Source organism: Manis pentadactyla, chromosome 7, assembly GCF_030020395.1.
Source record: "Manis pentadactyla isolate mManPen7 chromosome 7, mManPen7.hap1, whole genome shotgun sequence".
Taxonomy (NCBI): Eukaryota; Metazoa; Chordata; class Mammalia; order Pholidota; family Manidae; genus Manis; species Manis pentadactyla.
In genome coordinates this window covers 13675925-13690251 of record NC_080025.1, presented here as the reverse complement: position 1 = coordinate 13690251, position 14327 = coordinate 13675925, and positions in this window count along the sequence as shown.

Below are 14327 nucleotides of genomic sequence, written 5' to 3'. Positions count from 1 at the left end.
GTATCTGGGCCCAACCACACGTGTCTCCTCCCTAGATTTTGAACCTGATGGAATGTTACCCAGAAAGTGGGGCAGTCAGAGATGATTCTGAGCATCTGCAGCAGGCATGCAGGCCAGGCGTGTGGCCGCCCAGGCACAGCAGTCCCCAGCTGCTGGTGACAAGTGTCAAGTGGCAGCACCCTGGAGGCAGCATTCGAAGTCAGCTGCTCCTGTGGGGTGAACGTGGCCATGCCATTTCCGTCAGTTTCCTGCCTTGGTTCTCCGGCATCTTTCGGGATCTTGAAAATGATAGTTTCCAGTTCCTTTTTCCTATGGATCGAGTATCTGTCTCCCCCAAATTCGTATGTTGAAATTTAATCCCCCATGTGATGTTTTTTGGAGATGGGGACGTTGGGAGGTGATTACTGCCCTTATAAAAGAGGCCCCAAAGAACACTTTTTACCTTGTGAGGATGCAGCAAAAAGATGGCAGTCTGTGAACCGAAAAGTGACTCTCATCAAACACCAAGAGCTTTGAACTTGGGTTCCCAGCCTCCAGAAGTGTGAGGAATAAATCACTGTTGTTTATAAGCCACCCAGGTGATGCTGTTTTTTTCGTTGTTGTTGTTTTTGTTAGAGCAGCCAAGCTGACTGAGACACTTTCCATTAAATTCCTAATCTGCTTAAGTTGGTTGGAATGTATTGCTATTATTTGTGGTAAAGAATATGGACTGAGTATATGCTCACATTAAAATACCACGCCAGCCAGGCATCCTGTGTGACCCCACTGGAGAAAATTGTGCATTTTATTTTTAATTCCGGCTCAGAATGACAGTTAATATGGTTCATGGCACTATTAACAATAGAGGTAAGTAAGTAACATTTTGTGAAACTTGTTCTTAAGGGTGAAACAAAATCCTCTTGTGGGAACTCTTTCCAATCAGTTGTCAACATAAATGTATTAAGTGACCTAGTGTGCCATGTTAATTTACCATGGTATTTGAAAGAATAGTTCTGTATTTTCAAGGTAATCATTTTCCCTTAAGATGAAACTTTTGGAAAAAAGTTATCTCCAGTCCCTTCTCTTCTAAATTGACTGTTTTCATTGCCATAAAACCTATTTACTGACAGCCTCTTTACTTTTCACACAACTAGGTATTGTATCCTTAAAGATAGTTCTTGTTTGTGGAATTACTGTAGCTTTGAGAACTGACTTATCGACCCCAAACCAACTGGACTCATTTCCATGTAGTCTGTGCCCCTGGTAGGGTCCCCAGGGTAAGTGCGGATTCCTTTTCTATCTTTTTAGCAGCGCTGTGAAATATAGCTTTCTCTATGACTATGAAGCAGAAGACTTCAAGGCAGGATTTATGTGTTTGCATATGCCTTTTCACTTGATGCTTTTACATCCTTCCTTGCCTCCTGCAGAAGGTGAGCCACCAGTTTCTTCCCTTCCTTTTTTTCTTTCTCCCCCTCACTCTTCGGACTTAACGCAAAGCACTTAGAACATTTACTGATCTACTTTTACCTTGTTTTTTGGAAATTCTTCTACAGTAATAATAGTAGGACTCCTTTGGTTATAACTGATAGAACTCAAAACTCCAACTGGCTTAAGCCAAAGAACGGTCAATTCATGGACTCATATGACAGAAAAAAGCCAGGGTGTAGCTTCAGGATGGCTTCATGTAGGGGCTCAGGACCTGGTTCCTCTTAAATCCTCAGCATTGTTTTCTTCCCTGTTGGCTTGTGGTGTAGGGTGGCCACCCTCATTTATTTTCAGGCTTACATTTTATTAACTCCACAACCCCAAGAGGAAAACTTCTAATAGTTTCAGTGAGAGAATGAAGATGGACTCTGAGACACCTGGCTGGGGTTTCATGTCCATCTCTGCTCTGATCTGTGGTTGGAATATATTCACTGGCCAGGCCTGTGTCTTGCCCCCATCCAGGGGTTCTGCCCCCGACACACAGTGCCTCTGTGAGAATCAGAAAATGTCCCCTTCCTCCACACAGATGCAGCCCTGCATCAGGGCACGGGGCTTGGAGAGCAGAGTTGCTAGCTGGATTTCAGCCCCCACTTGCCCCCTCAGCTGGGTCCCCTAGTTTATGCCCTGTGCCTGCCCCTAAGCTGGGGATGGGATCAACCTCATCCGAAGGACAAGGACAAACCTCAAGGACAGAGAGTGGCTTCATCGAGGAACTCACATAATGGCTAATACCAGGATGCTGGGACAGTGAGTGGTGTGCAGGACAAAAGAATAACAGCAAAAAAGTAGCCTATGTTATGCACCCTGAGTCTCAGAAAACATTTGCAGTCATTCTCAATAGAAATACTTAACATTTTAGGGTTGCTAAGAAGGCTACAATGAGCATATCTTCTAGGGACCTAAGCTGGGACATTCTGGACTGTACTCTTTATGGATTCATCACTTCAACATATAACAGTGACTAGTACACACAGAAGCTCTACTGCATAGAGTAACAAGACGACAGGACTTGAGTTGAAATAAAGACATTGTATCACATTCTATCATTATTTGTTCACTGATTAGAAGGCTTAAAGAATCTTCTTTTACTTTTCCATTTGATTCATTTCTACATAGAGCCCTGTTTACTTGTGCCCAGAGAAAGAGGGCATTTATAAAATATGCTTTAGAGAGAGGGGGAGGGAAAGAAGTGGTTCCAAATTGGCATTAAGGAAGCAGCTCTTTATAAAGGATGTTAATAACTAATGCCCACCATACTGAGAACTTCCCACACAGGGGAGGCGTGGAGTAGGGAAATAGTTTCTAGATTTCACAAGGGTAAGGTGCGGGGAATAGGCAATGATTGGTCAAGTCTTGTCTATAAGAAATGGAGTGGGTGCTACACAAGAGGGTCTGTGCGCTAGAGAACCAGTTCTCATACTTTTTGGTTTCAGGATTCCTTTGTACTTCTAGAAATTATTGAGGATCCTTAAGAGCATTTGTTTATGTGGATGTGTTTATGTCTATCTATAGTCCTTATATTACAAATTAAAACTGAAAAAAATGTTAATTTAGAAAATAGCTCTATTATGTGTTGGCATCAAGTATTCTGTTAAAAATAATTATCTTTCAAAGCAACAGAATTTCTGAGAATTTTGGCATTGTTTTTATATTTTTGCATGTTTCTTTGGTGTTTGGTTTCCTAGAGGAGAGTTTGTTTCTCCTTTCTGCTCCCACATTCAATTTCTTGTGATGTCACATGAAATAGCTTCTGGGAAACGCCAATGTACACTCACGAGAGAATGGGAGTGGAAAAAGGCAAATAGCACCCTGAAAGGGGCTCGGGAGCCTTCCGGGGTTGCCTGGACCACATGTGCGCAGAGTAGAGGGGAAGTTGAGGTGGGAAGGCTGTGTACGTGGGTGTTTGCCGACTGGTGGGGCAGCCGTTCGGGTGTGGAGACTAAGGTGGGTCCTCGTTTCCTCCCCTTTGCCTTTTGCTCTTGCCGCTGGATTTCACTTTGTAGATTGCATTACCATACATTAGGAATTGTGTGACTGGAAATCATTTATTATCTGATTAAAAATGTTGTGTCTGTCTTCTAAGTTTTGCTACGATCAAAGAAGTCGGGCATTTTTTTCCCAAGCCGAATTTGGAATTTAGAAGAAGTCTAGGTAGCTGTATTTAAATGTTGTGTCCCCTGAATACATTTTGTGTTCATTTGTAAATCTCTATAAGCAATGCTATGCTGTCCTTTAAATAAAATATGTCTACTTCTTTTATAGAAAGAGCTACACAAACCTAAAAAAACGATGTTTGAGTACAACCTGCTACTACTTGAGGAATATGTATCCATTTGCTTTATTTGTCCACAGGGTGGTGCTGGTTCCTTTCTAATAACACAAGGCAGCGGGTCCCAAGAACAAGGGGTACTCTGAAAAATTACCATCATTGTTGTTCCATAATTAAGTTTCAAGGTGCTATTAGGTTTGTCTGATAGAAGGAATGTTAGGGTTTTCACATAGAAGCATAATTTTTAGCTATAACTTAGCTCAAAATTTGGCATTGTCAGAGTGAAGATCTCCCTTTTCTCTTTAATTTCATTTATAATAATTATGCGTTTAGTGATACTAACAACTTTATAAATACATCACTATATTATATAGTCAATGACTGTGAAATCATCTGCCTTAAAGCACAGCGAAATCATCAATCAGCAAACTGAGCCTAAAATGGGGCCATTTTAAGAAAGCTATCTACACTCTAATTTGCAAGTTGGGGTTTTTTTTTTTTTTGAAATTAAAACATTTCTAAAATGCACTAACTATGATTGTTTAAAAAAAGTAATGGTTCTTTTTATGGTAAGAAAATAAATTGAACCACTGTTCTGGAAAGTGCAGAAAACCAATCAGCTTTCTTTATACCAGATTTTACTGCTGGTTTAGAAATTACCTTATGTGCTTTTTAGATGATGGAAAAATGAAATCAGCTTCTGTTTGCACTGTGCATTTGGTATATTTGCTGTGTCACTTTCAAAAGGATTATGGAATGTGGGAAGGCCACAATTCTCAGAATGGAGAATTCTAAGAAGTGACATGAGAAAATGAAAATAAAGCAGGCCTGGCTGTTTAATAAATATACTGATGGAGTTGAGGGAAAACCCTGGATTGGGGCCAGCAGATCATGTTCTTTGGGTCGTTGGTGGCCACAGCCCGCCTGTCACTCTGTGAAGGCCAAGGCTGCCTGGGAGTCCAGATAACTGGCACTGGAACGCAGAGAGGGGCCACTGGCTAAAGGTAACAGCCAAACGTCAGTGTTCGGTGCTCAGGGCTAAGCAGGGTGTTAATGTGCATCCTGAGAGCAAAGCTGACACCAGAATCCAGGCTTCCTGGCCGAATACGAGAGCTCAGACTGACAGGCAGGATTGAGTGCTCCCAGAGGCCCAACAGACCGCACAGAGGTGTGCTCTGCAGATGCTGGCTGGCGAGCTGCATGGAGATGTTTAATTCCATTTAGCAAATATTCTTTGATTGTCTCAGTTAGACAGAAGAGACAGATTCTTCAGATGTGGGCTGGAGGTTTTGCTCCATGGAGCGAGTGTCCCAGAGCCTGTACTTTGAAGAAGGAGCGAGGAAACAGCATTTCAGGATGGCAGGTTGCAACTAAAGTGGATTTCTGAACAAAGAAAATCCTACGTCTTAGCTTGCAGACACCTCTCTTCTTACTGTGTCCTCTCAGGACTGAGAGCCCTCTTTCTCTTCGAAGAAAACTTATCCCAGCATGAGTTTCCCACCCTCTTGACCTCTTCTAAGCCTAATTATCTCCAAAAGTCATCCCAGTGTAGGTTAGGGCTTCAACCTGTGAATTTTGAGAGGACGCCAACATGCAGTCCATAGCACCTTATCTATAACAGTCAGTTGTCCCTTGGACAAAAATCTAGCCCCTAGAAAAAAACTTAAAATTTTGACTTGATTCTTGCCCAGATTGTCTGTCTGGACTTCTCTATACTTGAAACAAACCATACTTGACTATTTCCTCTAAAGATTTCTTTCTTTCCTACCCTAGTATATTTACAGAATTTTTACAGAATTACATACACAAGACCTCAAAGAGCTTCATCTATCGCAGTGGTTTTTATAACATTGTAGGTAGAAGTGTGTGCTTTGAAATGATACAGTAGAATTTATAAACAAATGCTAATGATAAGCACTTTATATACATTATTTAATTGAATTCACCAGAAACCCTATTGTTGTCTATTCTTACTACTCCAATTTTATAAAGGAACTTAATTTGAAAGACTTGCTCAAGGTTGCACAGTTAATAAGTGGTATAGCTGGGATCTGAATGCAAGCCTATCTGATTCAAGACCTGTTTACCATTCTTCTACAATAATTCTTAAGTCTCTGAGAAAGCTAAACATCTTTTCTCTGGGAGTCCAGATAACTGGACTCTCACTACTTTCTGCATAACAGCTTTATTAACCTGTGACTAGGGTACCAAAATGCAGACAAAAATTATTTATAATATTTCATGTATGTGGTGGGATAAGGAGTTCTGGGGTATCGTCAGGGGGTAAACATCATTTGAAGGCTGGCTGTGCTCCATGTCGGGAACAAGTAGGCGACTCATCTGTTGGCCTGTGGTGGGCAGAAAGCCCACAGCTTCTGTCCACACCTTCTCTTGCACTTCGTCTCCAAGGAGATGGACTGCTATGGATGGTCGAATTTAAGGATCTTTTATGAGCCCCAGCTAGATGCAGAGCGTTCCTAACTCTTGGCAAGGATTTATGGGCAGGCTGGGGAGTCAAGGTAGCCTCAGCAACCCCTTTTGGGAGAAAGTCTAATCATTTCTCCTTTTTGGATCTCCTTTTGTTTCTTCAAATGCTAGATGTGAAGCCTGAACTCTAGTCCTTTGGCAGCAGAGGGTATTTACTCTTTTCCACCAAACACACAACCAAAAACAAGTAGGAAAAAACAAAGCCCAGGCAAGCTCCCCTGGCATCTCTGCGACATGCTCTCCGGCTGCGCCCCTTGGCCTGCTCTCTGACAGGCGCTCCGGCCCACCGCCCTACCGCAGTGGCCAGGCCCTGGACTTGGGTCTGGGCTTGGGGCGAGGTAGGTGGAAGGGGCCTCTGGCCTGCCTCGGCACTGGACCGCGTCAGCAACGGTCTTTCCAGCTGTAAGCTCAGTGCAGTAGACCTCTCCGTGTTTGGGGGAAATCTCTGGGTAGTAACAAGGATTTTGCTGTGTTTTGTTTTCTGTACATATATATCTTTCTTAGGGAAATTGTGGGGAGATTTGTTCCCTGGCCAAATACTCTCTTAATCACTTTCATTATAACAAACTCTATTTCCTTTGTGGAATTGAAATCTAAATGGAGATTCAGGAAACAAGTACGGTGAGAGAATGATGTTATGAGGTAAATCTTTGAGCCTCTTTGCAGAGACATTGATTGTTTTCCCTCTGTCCCTCATCAAGTTCTAGGCTTCTGTACAACGGGTGTCTTGTTCCAAGGCAAACTTCCTAGTTGGTCAGCAGTAAATTAGACCACCACCTACAGGGGGCTGGGAGCCATCTCTTGTCTCAGTCAGAAATCCCACAATTTGGAGATGTGAGCTGGGAGGCTATTAATATTTATTGAGTACCTGCTTTGTGTCCAGCACTATGTTAAATAGGGTATATTAAGTAATTTTGAATATCTTCCCATTCAACACTCATAGCAATACTCTTATGTACATGTTATTAGTCCCATTTTACAGGTGATAAAACTGAGGGTCAGAGAGACTATTAACTGCACAGCTAAGAGGAGAGGGTGCTGAGCTTTGCAGCAATTCTATCTAGCTCTGGACCACCACATTTAGGCAGTCTGTTCACTAGTGACTTCTCTTTTTGATTCTTCGAAGTCATTATCTTCAGGAAATAATCTTCCACTGTAGGTTTCAAGGCTGGGGAGCAGCCACTTTAAACTTTGTGGCTGAAAAGGGAGATTTGGTGCTTGGGGAGAGGCACAGGGGAGGGTTTTGTTGATAAACTTCATGTAGTCGGAGTGGCTCTGAAAGGCTGTCTGCAAATTCTCTGTCCTATTGGCTTTTCCAAATTAGTTCAAATGTCATATGAGTCTCTCTTTTGGGTTAAATTAAGGAAAACTTGTATGAAAAGTTAAAAAAAAAAGGCCAACTCAGATCTCATACTTGGGTCTCAGAGTTTTGTTCAAACTAAGCAGACCTTGATTCAATTTGAAGAAGGCAGAATTGAGTTTGGTTGTCTTTACAGGACCTGTCAGTGTTCTCTAAACCGTGAAGAGAAGCCCACGTAACAGATGTACCTACCCAATTAGTTCGTGAGTCCAAAGGGAAAGAGAGGACTGCTCGCTTTTGACAGGGACAAAATGGACAAGTCTGGGGACAGGGAGCCCGGGCAGGCCACTATGAGGAGGGCAAGGGGTGGCGGCAGCTGGTGCCAGGAGTCCAGGGGACTGGCTACCTCCGGGTTGGCTGAAGATCACAAAAAGCTGCTCTGCTTTCTTGAAATGCTGCCGTGCTCTGCTGGAGTTGAGCAGCTCTGAGCAGGACAGCAGGGCGGCCACCTGCTGCCTCTCCTCATCAGTGTCTTGGCTGGTGGCTGTGCGCTCAGGGACAATTTGCCTAGCTTTCTTGATCCACGCCAGAAAACTTGTTTTTTGAAGTGGTTTGGAAAGCTCCAAAAGAGAAGTGCTTCGTGGTGTTGGTATTGCTGCCAAGGAGGTAAGATTCTGCTTTCCATCAGCTGGTTGCTTCGGCAATCTTTCTCTCCAGCACCGACTGCCCGTGGTCCTGGTAGCTGCAGCCGAAGAACAGCCAGGGGTCCCCTGGCCCTGTCAATTCCAGGCTAGGCTCAGGACAGGCCTGCGGGTGTCCCGCGGCTTGCACGCAGGTAAGCAGCAGGATCCACAGCAAGTCTTTTAACACGAGGCTGGACATTCTTCATTGTTTCCCTAGACACAGGAATTGGCAGGGCTTGAAAAAGAATCACTGGCAGGAAGTTCATTTTCTTTATTGCTACCTCCCCAGTCATAAAACTAAAAGCTTTTTACTTACATCATGTTTGCTGTCTCATGGGAGTGGAAGATCATTTCCTTCAGTTTTTCCCAACTGGAGCTTAGTCCTACGGATCCGATAGTTTTAATGGTCCATTTGAATCTGAAAGACTTTTCTAATTGATGTTTTTCGTATTCCCGCCCTCTCCAAGGCTTCCGATTTTGCGGACTTTGTGTTTTCCCCTTCCTCCCACCAGATCTCAGATTCCTGAAAGTGAAATCCTTTCATTTTGAACTTCATCCTCTATCACCTAATTAGAACTTCATTCACCTGTTGTGCTAGCTTTCATTGCATTACTTCAAAATAACCTTCTTTTTGAGTTTCCTCTGTTTGACCCGAGCTACTTCATGCTCGTAAATAAGCAGGAAAGGGAACCTCCCCTCGTGTTTGGTGACTTGTGTAACAAAACATGTTGAGGCGCTGACCCCCTGATTTCCATGTTGTTAATGAATAAAAATCCGACTAAAATTTTCTAAGTTTCGAGGTTCAAAAATATAATAGCTGACAGTAGATCTAATCAGTCTGCGTTTCTGGTGTGAAGAAATGCTGGGGGTCTAGGAGCCCTGTGATCTAAAGCTGATTGTATGACTAATGCCCTGTGTGACCCCCAAGCAAACTGCTCCGTTTTTATGCCCCTTCTCACTTCATCTGTAACATGTAGATTAACTTCGTCCATGAAATTCCTGGGGTGACTGTATTTAGATCCTGTCCAACTAAGTTCACAGAAATGCATAAAGCTCTGCCATTAGGCGGAACGTCGCCTCACTTAGGAGCCTGTGCAATGCTGGGGCCATGGGGCCAGCATCCCCCTTCAGGACTTCACAGGATCTCCGGACCCCTCTTTTTCCTGGCATTTTAGGAATTCTGCTCATCACTTTTCCATTTCTCAGGTACATCTTCAACCTCTCTCCTTCTGGGTGTTTTCTGTCAGCATTTAAATATAAATGTTTCATTTAAAATGTTATCTTCCATCTTGGAGAGACCCTTCTCTTGATTCCGTGTGCCTTTCTAGCTGCTGGGCCATCTCTCCTCTCCCTTTATGGCAAAATTTTCCTCAAGAATGTCCTTCATGTGCCGTCTGCTCTTCCCTATTTTCCTTTCACTCTGTATCCAGGTCAGCTCCGCTCTCACCTTCACCAAGTCCATCAGACCACTTTTGCTAGGGCCATTGTGCTAGTGAAATGCCACAGCACTCAAACAACCAGAATTTATTTTCTTATGTTCTGGAGGCTGGCAGTCCAAATCCAAGGTGTCTGCAGGTCTGGTTTCTTCTGAGACTTCTGTCTGTAGCACACTGGCACCTTGTCGCTGCTGTCCTAAGTCTGCTCTTCTTACAAGCTACTCTTCATCCATCATACTGGTTGGGGTCTATCTACATGACCTCATTTAATTCCCTCTTTAAAGACCCTATCTCCAAATACAGTTACATTTTGAGGTGCTGGAGTTAGGGCTTCAAAATATGGATTGGGGGGGGCACACAGCTGAGCCCATAACTGTCACCCAATAGCCTTTCTATTTTTAAGTCCACTGGGATCTCAGGAACACTTAGCACAGTAGACCTCTTCCTCTAGCTCAAAACTCTTTTTTCGGGGAGACTTCTCTGACTCTACGCTTGGCTGGTTCTCACCCCTCTTCTTTGGCTAGCTTAGATTTCTTTCCTCCCATTTCCTCCTTGGCCTCCGAAATCTGGATGTGAAATTCTTTAGCACTTGGTTTAGCATCCTCTTCTCTTCTTACTCTACTCCAAACAAGACTCTAAACAACATTTTATTAGTTCCTATGGTTTTTGAAATGTCATCTAAATTTTTATGATTCCCAAATATAAATCTGTACTACAGACCTCTCCTGCTAAGTGCCAAAACATTCTGTCCAACTGATTTCCTGAAATTTCCATTTGAATTTTCACAGGCATCCCTGAAACCAGAGCTCAGAACTCTTCTGCTCCCAAATGTATGCCCTTTCCTACATCTATTCCTTCCTGCTTACTCTTTCTCTAACCCTCCCATGTTTCACAGAAACCACCTCCATTTACCTGCTTGCTTCTGCCAGAAACAGGGAGTATCCTTGACGCCTCCTCCTCTCCCTGCCGTAACCACTTGCAGTCAAGTCCTGTTATTCTACCTGATAAACATGTCCTAAAGCAATCTTGACCTGGCCTCCCCATCAAGGTCTCCCACCTGGTCTGTAAACTTGAACATCTCTTTCCAGTTCTGTGTCCCACTCATACACTCTGTATAGGGCTTCCAGAAAGATCCTTTAAAGATACCAATTACATCAGTCTCTTCTCTGTTTAAAAATCTTTGCTGGTTTCCCACCAACAAGGGAATTCTCCTAGATCACATTTAAGGATGCCTTATTATTTCCATTTAACCTAGAGCCTGGCCCAGTACCTTGCACCTCGTAGGCACGTAACATATTGACCTAGCTCTTGTCTACCATTCCAGCCCCACCTCTCATGCCAGGACTCACCCATCTCAGTCACCTTTCTCTCTTCTTGGATCCTTGAGTTGGCCTAATCTGGGCTGCCTGGGCCATGATGCACTCACTCTCTCTCTGTTGACTAGCATTCACTTTTATCTTTTACTCTGAGTGGTGTCCAAGGCCAGCAGACGGGCAAACCTGAGAGGACTCTTAGGGCTTAAATCCCATCCTAGACCTAATGCATCAGACTCTGCACTGTACCAAAGTCCCTAGGTGATTTGTGTGCATATTAAAGTCTGAGAAGCTCTGCTCTAGGTCTCAGCCTGTGTTAGCTCTTTAGAGAGAACTTTCCCCAACTGGACAATACCCATTAGGTCACCTAATGCATTCACTCACAGCATCTGTGACACCCAGAAGGGAAAGAAAGTATAACATAGGAGATGGAGGCAGGGGAATAAAGCCTACCAATCATAAGCTTTTGATTTTATAATTTGTACCTAAGATTGATCTTTCAAAAATTTTTGTTTTGCATAGAAGAGCATGTGAAATTTGTGAATAGTTTGATTTGAGCAAATTGAAAATTGCAAGGTGTTTGGTTTGCTTTAATGATATTTTTAGTTCACCTTGAAAACCACTTTATAGAGTTGTTTTTTTTAATTTGTCACATTATGACACCACAGGAAAAGTGCACGGCAGTGAGCCACAGTAGGTTTGGGTTTTCCAGTATTCCACTGACCCGTGGTTGTGGGGGTGCATTGGAGAAAGCCCAGCTAGAACACCTATTCTTTAATGTAGTTCGGTTCCAGCTTTGTTGCAAGTCAATTGTTCAGTGTTTTTCTTTGAGGACATGTTAGACACTGAATAGTTGACTGATTGGTTTGTGCTTCTAGGGCCTTCTGTGGATTCTGTCAGAAGCCTAATAATAACATTATTACAGCTTTCCAGCATTTTTACAAAGGACATGCAATGAACTAAGCCATGGTTTGTGACTGAAAGATGAAAGAAAACACACTAATTATCAATAAACATCTTTGTTACTTACCACTGGAAGCATTTCTAAGGTGTCATAGATGTATACTTTCTTTAGTTTTAAAATATTTTGTTGCCTCTATTGCCAAATATTTCAGGATTTTATGATACCAAAATGTTCTATTAATTTAACCGGACAACTTGTCCACAAAATAAGTGTTGGTACAGCTGTGATTTTAAAGTATAATCCCACTCAGTCCTTGAGCACTATAGCTGCTCCTTATTTGTTTAGTAAAAGAGCCAATGAGTATTTAATTTGAGGGGAAGGCTGGATGCTGTTTAGACGTAATGGAGGACATATTTGACATCTGTTGCAAGATCTATAGGTAAAGCAAAACAGAAGTTGAAATCAGCCCCATGTCAAATCTACATAGTTTAAAACTTCACAGAGTTTTTCTGGACATCAGGGAGGAAGTTTAGAAGTCTAAGGGAATAAGACAGGGACCGATATTTGTTGATTGCCTCCTCTGGGGGCACTCATTTAATCATCAATCACATTAACTCTTCAAGATAGCTTTTATTGTTCCATTTTACCCAGATGACTAACTAGCTGTTCAGACCCATGTTACTTTCCCTGGTTACCCATTAAAATCACAGGAGTGGCATTTAAAAGTGCACTATATACTCATTAGGATGGCTAATATTTAAAAAATGGAAAACAGCAAGTGTTGACAAGGATGTGGAGGAACTGGAATCCTTGTGCAGAGCTGGTGGGAATGGGAAACGGTGCAGCTGCCGCGGAAAAGAGTGTGCTGGCTGCTCAAGAAGCAGCACATAGAATTACCATACGATCCAGCAACCTCACTCACAGCTAGATGTACATCTAGAAGAACTGAAAGCAGGAACTTAAATACTTGTATAGTCATATTCAGAGCAGCATTATTCACAATAGCTAAAAGGAAGTTGCTCAAAAGTCTACTGATGGATAAATGAATAAACAAAAGGTGGCATATACATACAATGGACTATTATTCAGTCATAAAAATGAATGAAATTCTGATACTTGCTACAGCATGGATGAACACTGAAAATATATGCCAAGTGAAGCAAGCCAGACACAAAGACAGATATTATATGAATTCACTTACATGAGGTACCTAGAATATATAAATTCATAGAGACAGAAAGCAAAATTAAGGTTACCAAGAGCTGGGGGGATATGGGCATAGGGAGTTATTGTTTAATCGGCACAGAGTTTCTGTTTGGGATGAAAAAGAAATGGATGGTGGTAATGGTTGCACAACATTGTTAATATACTTAAGGCCACTGATTTGTTTACTTACAGATGGTTAAATTGGTAAATTGTATATTATGTATAGTTGCCACAGTAGCTTGGGCTCCATTATCAGACAGGCTCATATGATTGTTTTGGGCTGGGGCCTGGTCACCAGTGTCCCTCAGGCACCCCCTGCTTTCGGGCTGTTCTCTCCAGAGCTGTTCCAAGATCACTCTTGGTTTCCAACTTAGGCCTGATTGCTTCTAAAGAGCTGCATGCATCCAAGCCAGCTAGGCTCTTTCCTCTCCTCACCTCTCTCTTCCACCTTCCACCTCAGCTAGGCAGTAGAAGAAAATCAAGATGACTAAAAATTTGCTGTATTTGCTGTAGGCTACCAAATAACCTCGAAGATCACTGGTTATTAACCCATATGACTCCCTAGAGAGTGGATGTAACTCCAGGGGGAAATAAAGTGGGAGAAACCTGTTTATTGCTTACAAGCTGTTGTCCTCTTCTGCTTGCCTGTGTCTCTCACAACTAGGCTGTAAAAAGGGAACCTGTCCAACCTCTCCAGTCCAGATATGCCCTTGCTCCCCCACATAATCACCTATCGATATGGAGATGGACTACTTCTCTCCACCCCTTGGAAACACTTGTTGATATGGTGATGCATCAAGGCCAGGTGAGAGGTTCTGAAAATATTGCAATTTTACCCACAGTGGACTTCAGATTGGATGAAACTTCCTACAGCCTTACTACCAGGTCAGGCATTTATATGTCAAAAATGACTGTATTTGTGCTAAAGCTAGGGATGGGGGGACAGTAATGAACAGAGCCAGAAGCTATCCTGAGGCCCTATAGAGGACTCCTGGGCTCATGACTCTAGGACCAAGAACAGTGAGGGAAACTGATGGCTCCACATTCTTTCCCCACCTCTCCCATTCTGTTTCTCTGCTTTGTCCCTTGCAGCTGCCCCAGGGTCCTGGTGCTGAACCATTCTCACTTCAAATCACCTAACCTTGCACCCCCTTGAATGAAGGAGCATGGTATAAGTGAGAAAGCTGTGCTGCGTTAAATTACATTAACTCAGGGATCCTCATTATTTCCATACTGGCTTCCAACACCAGAGAAAAGATGTGGAT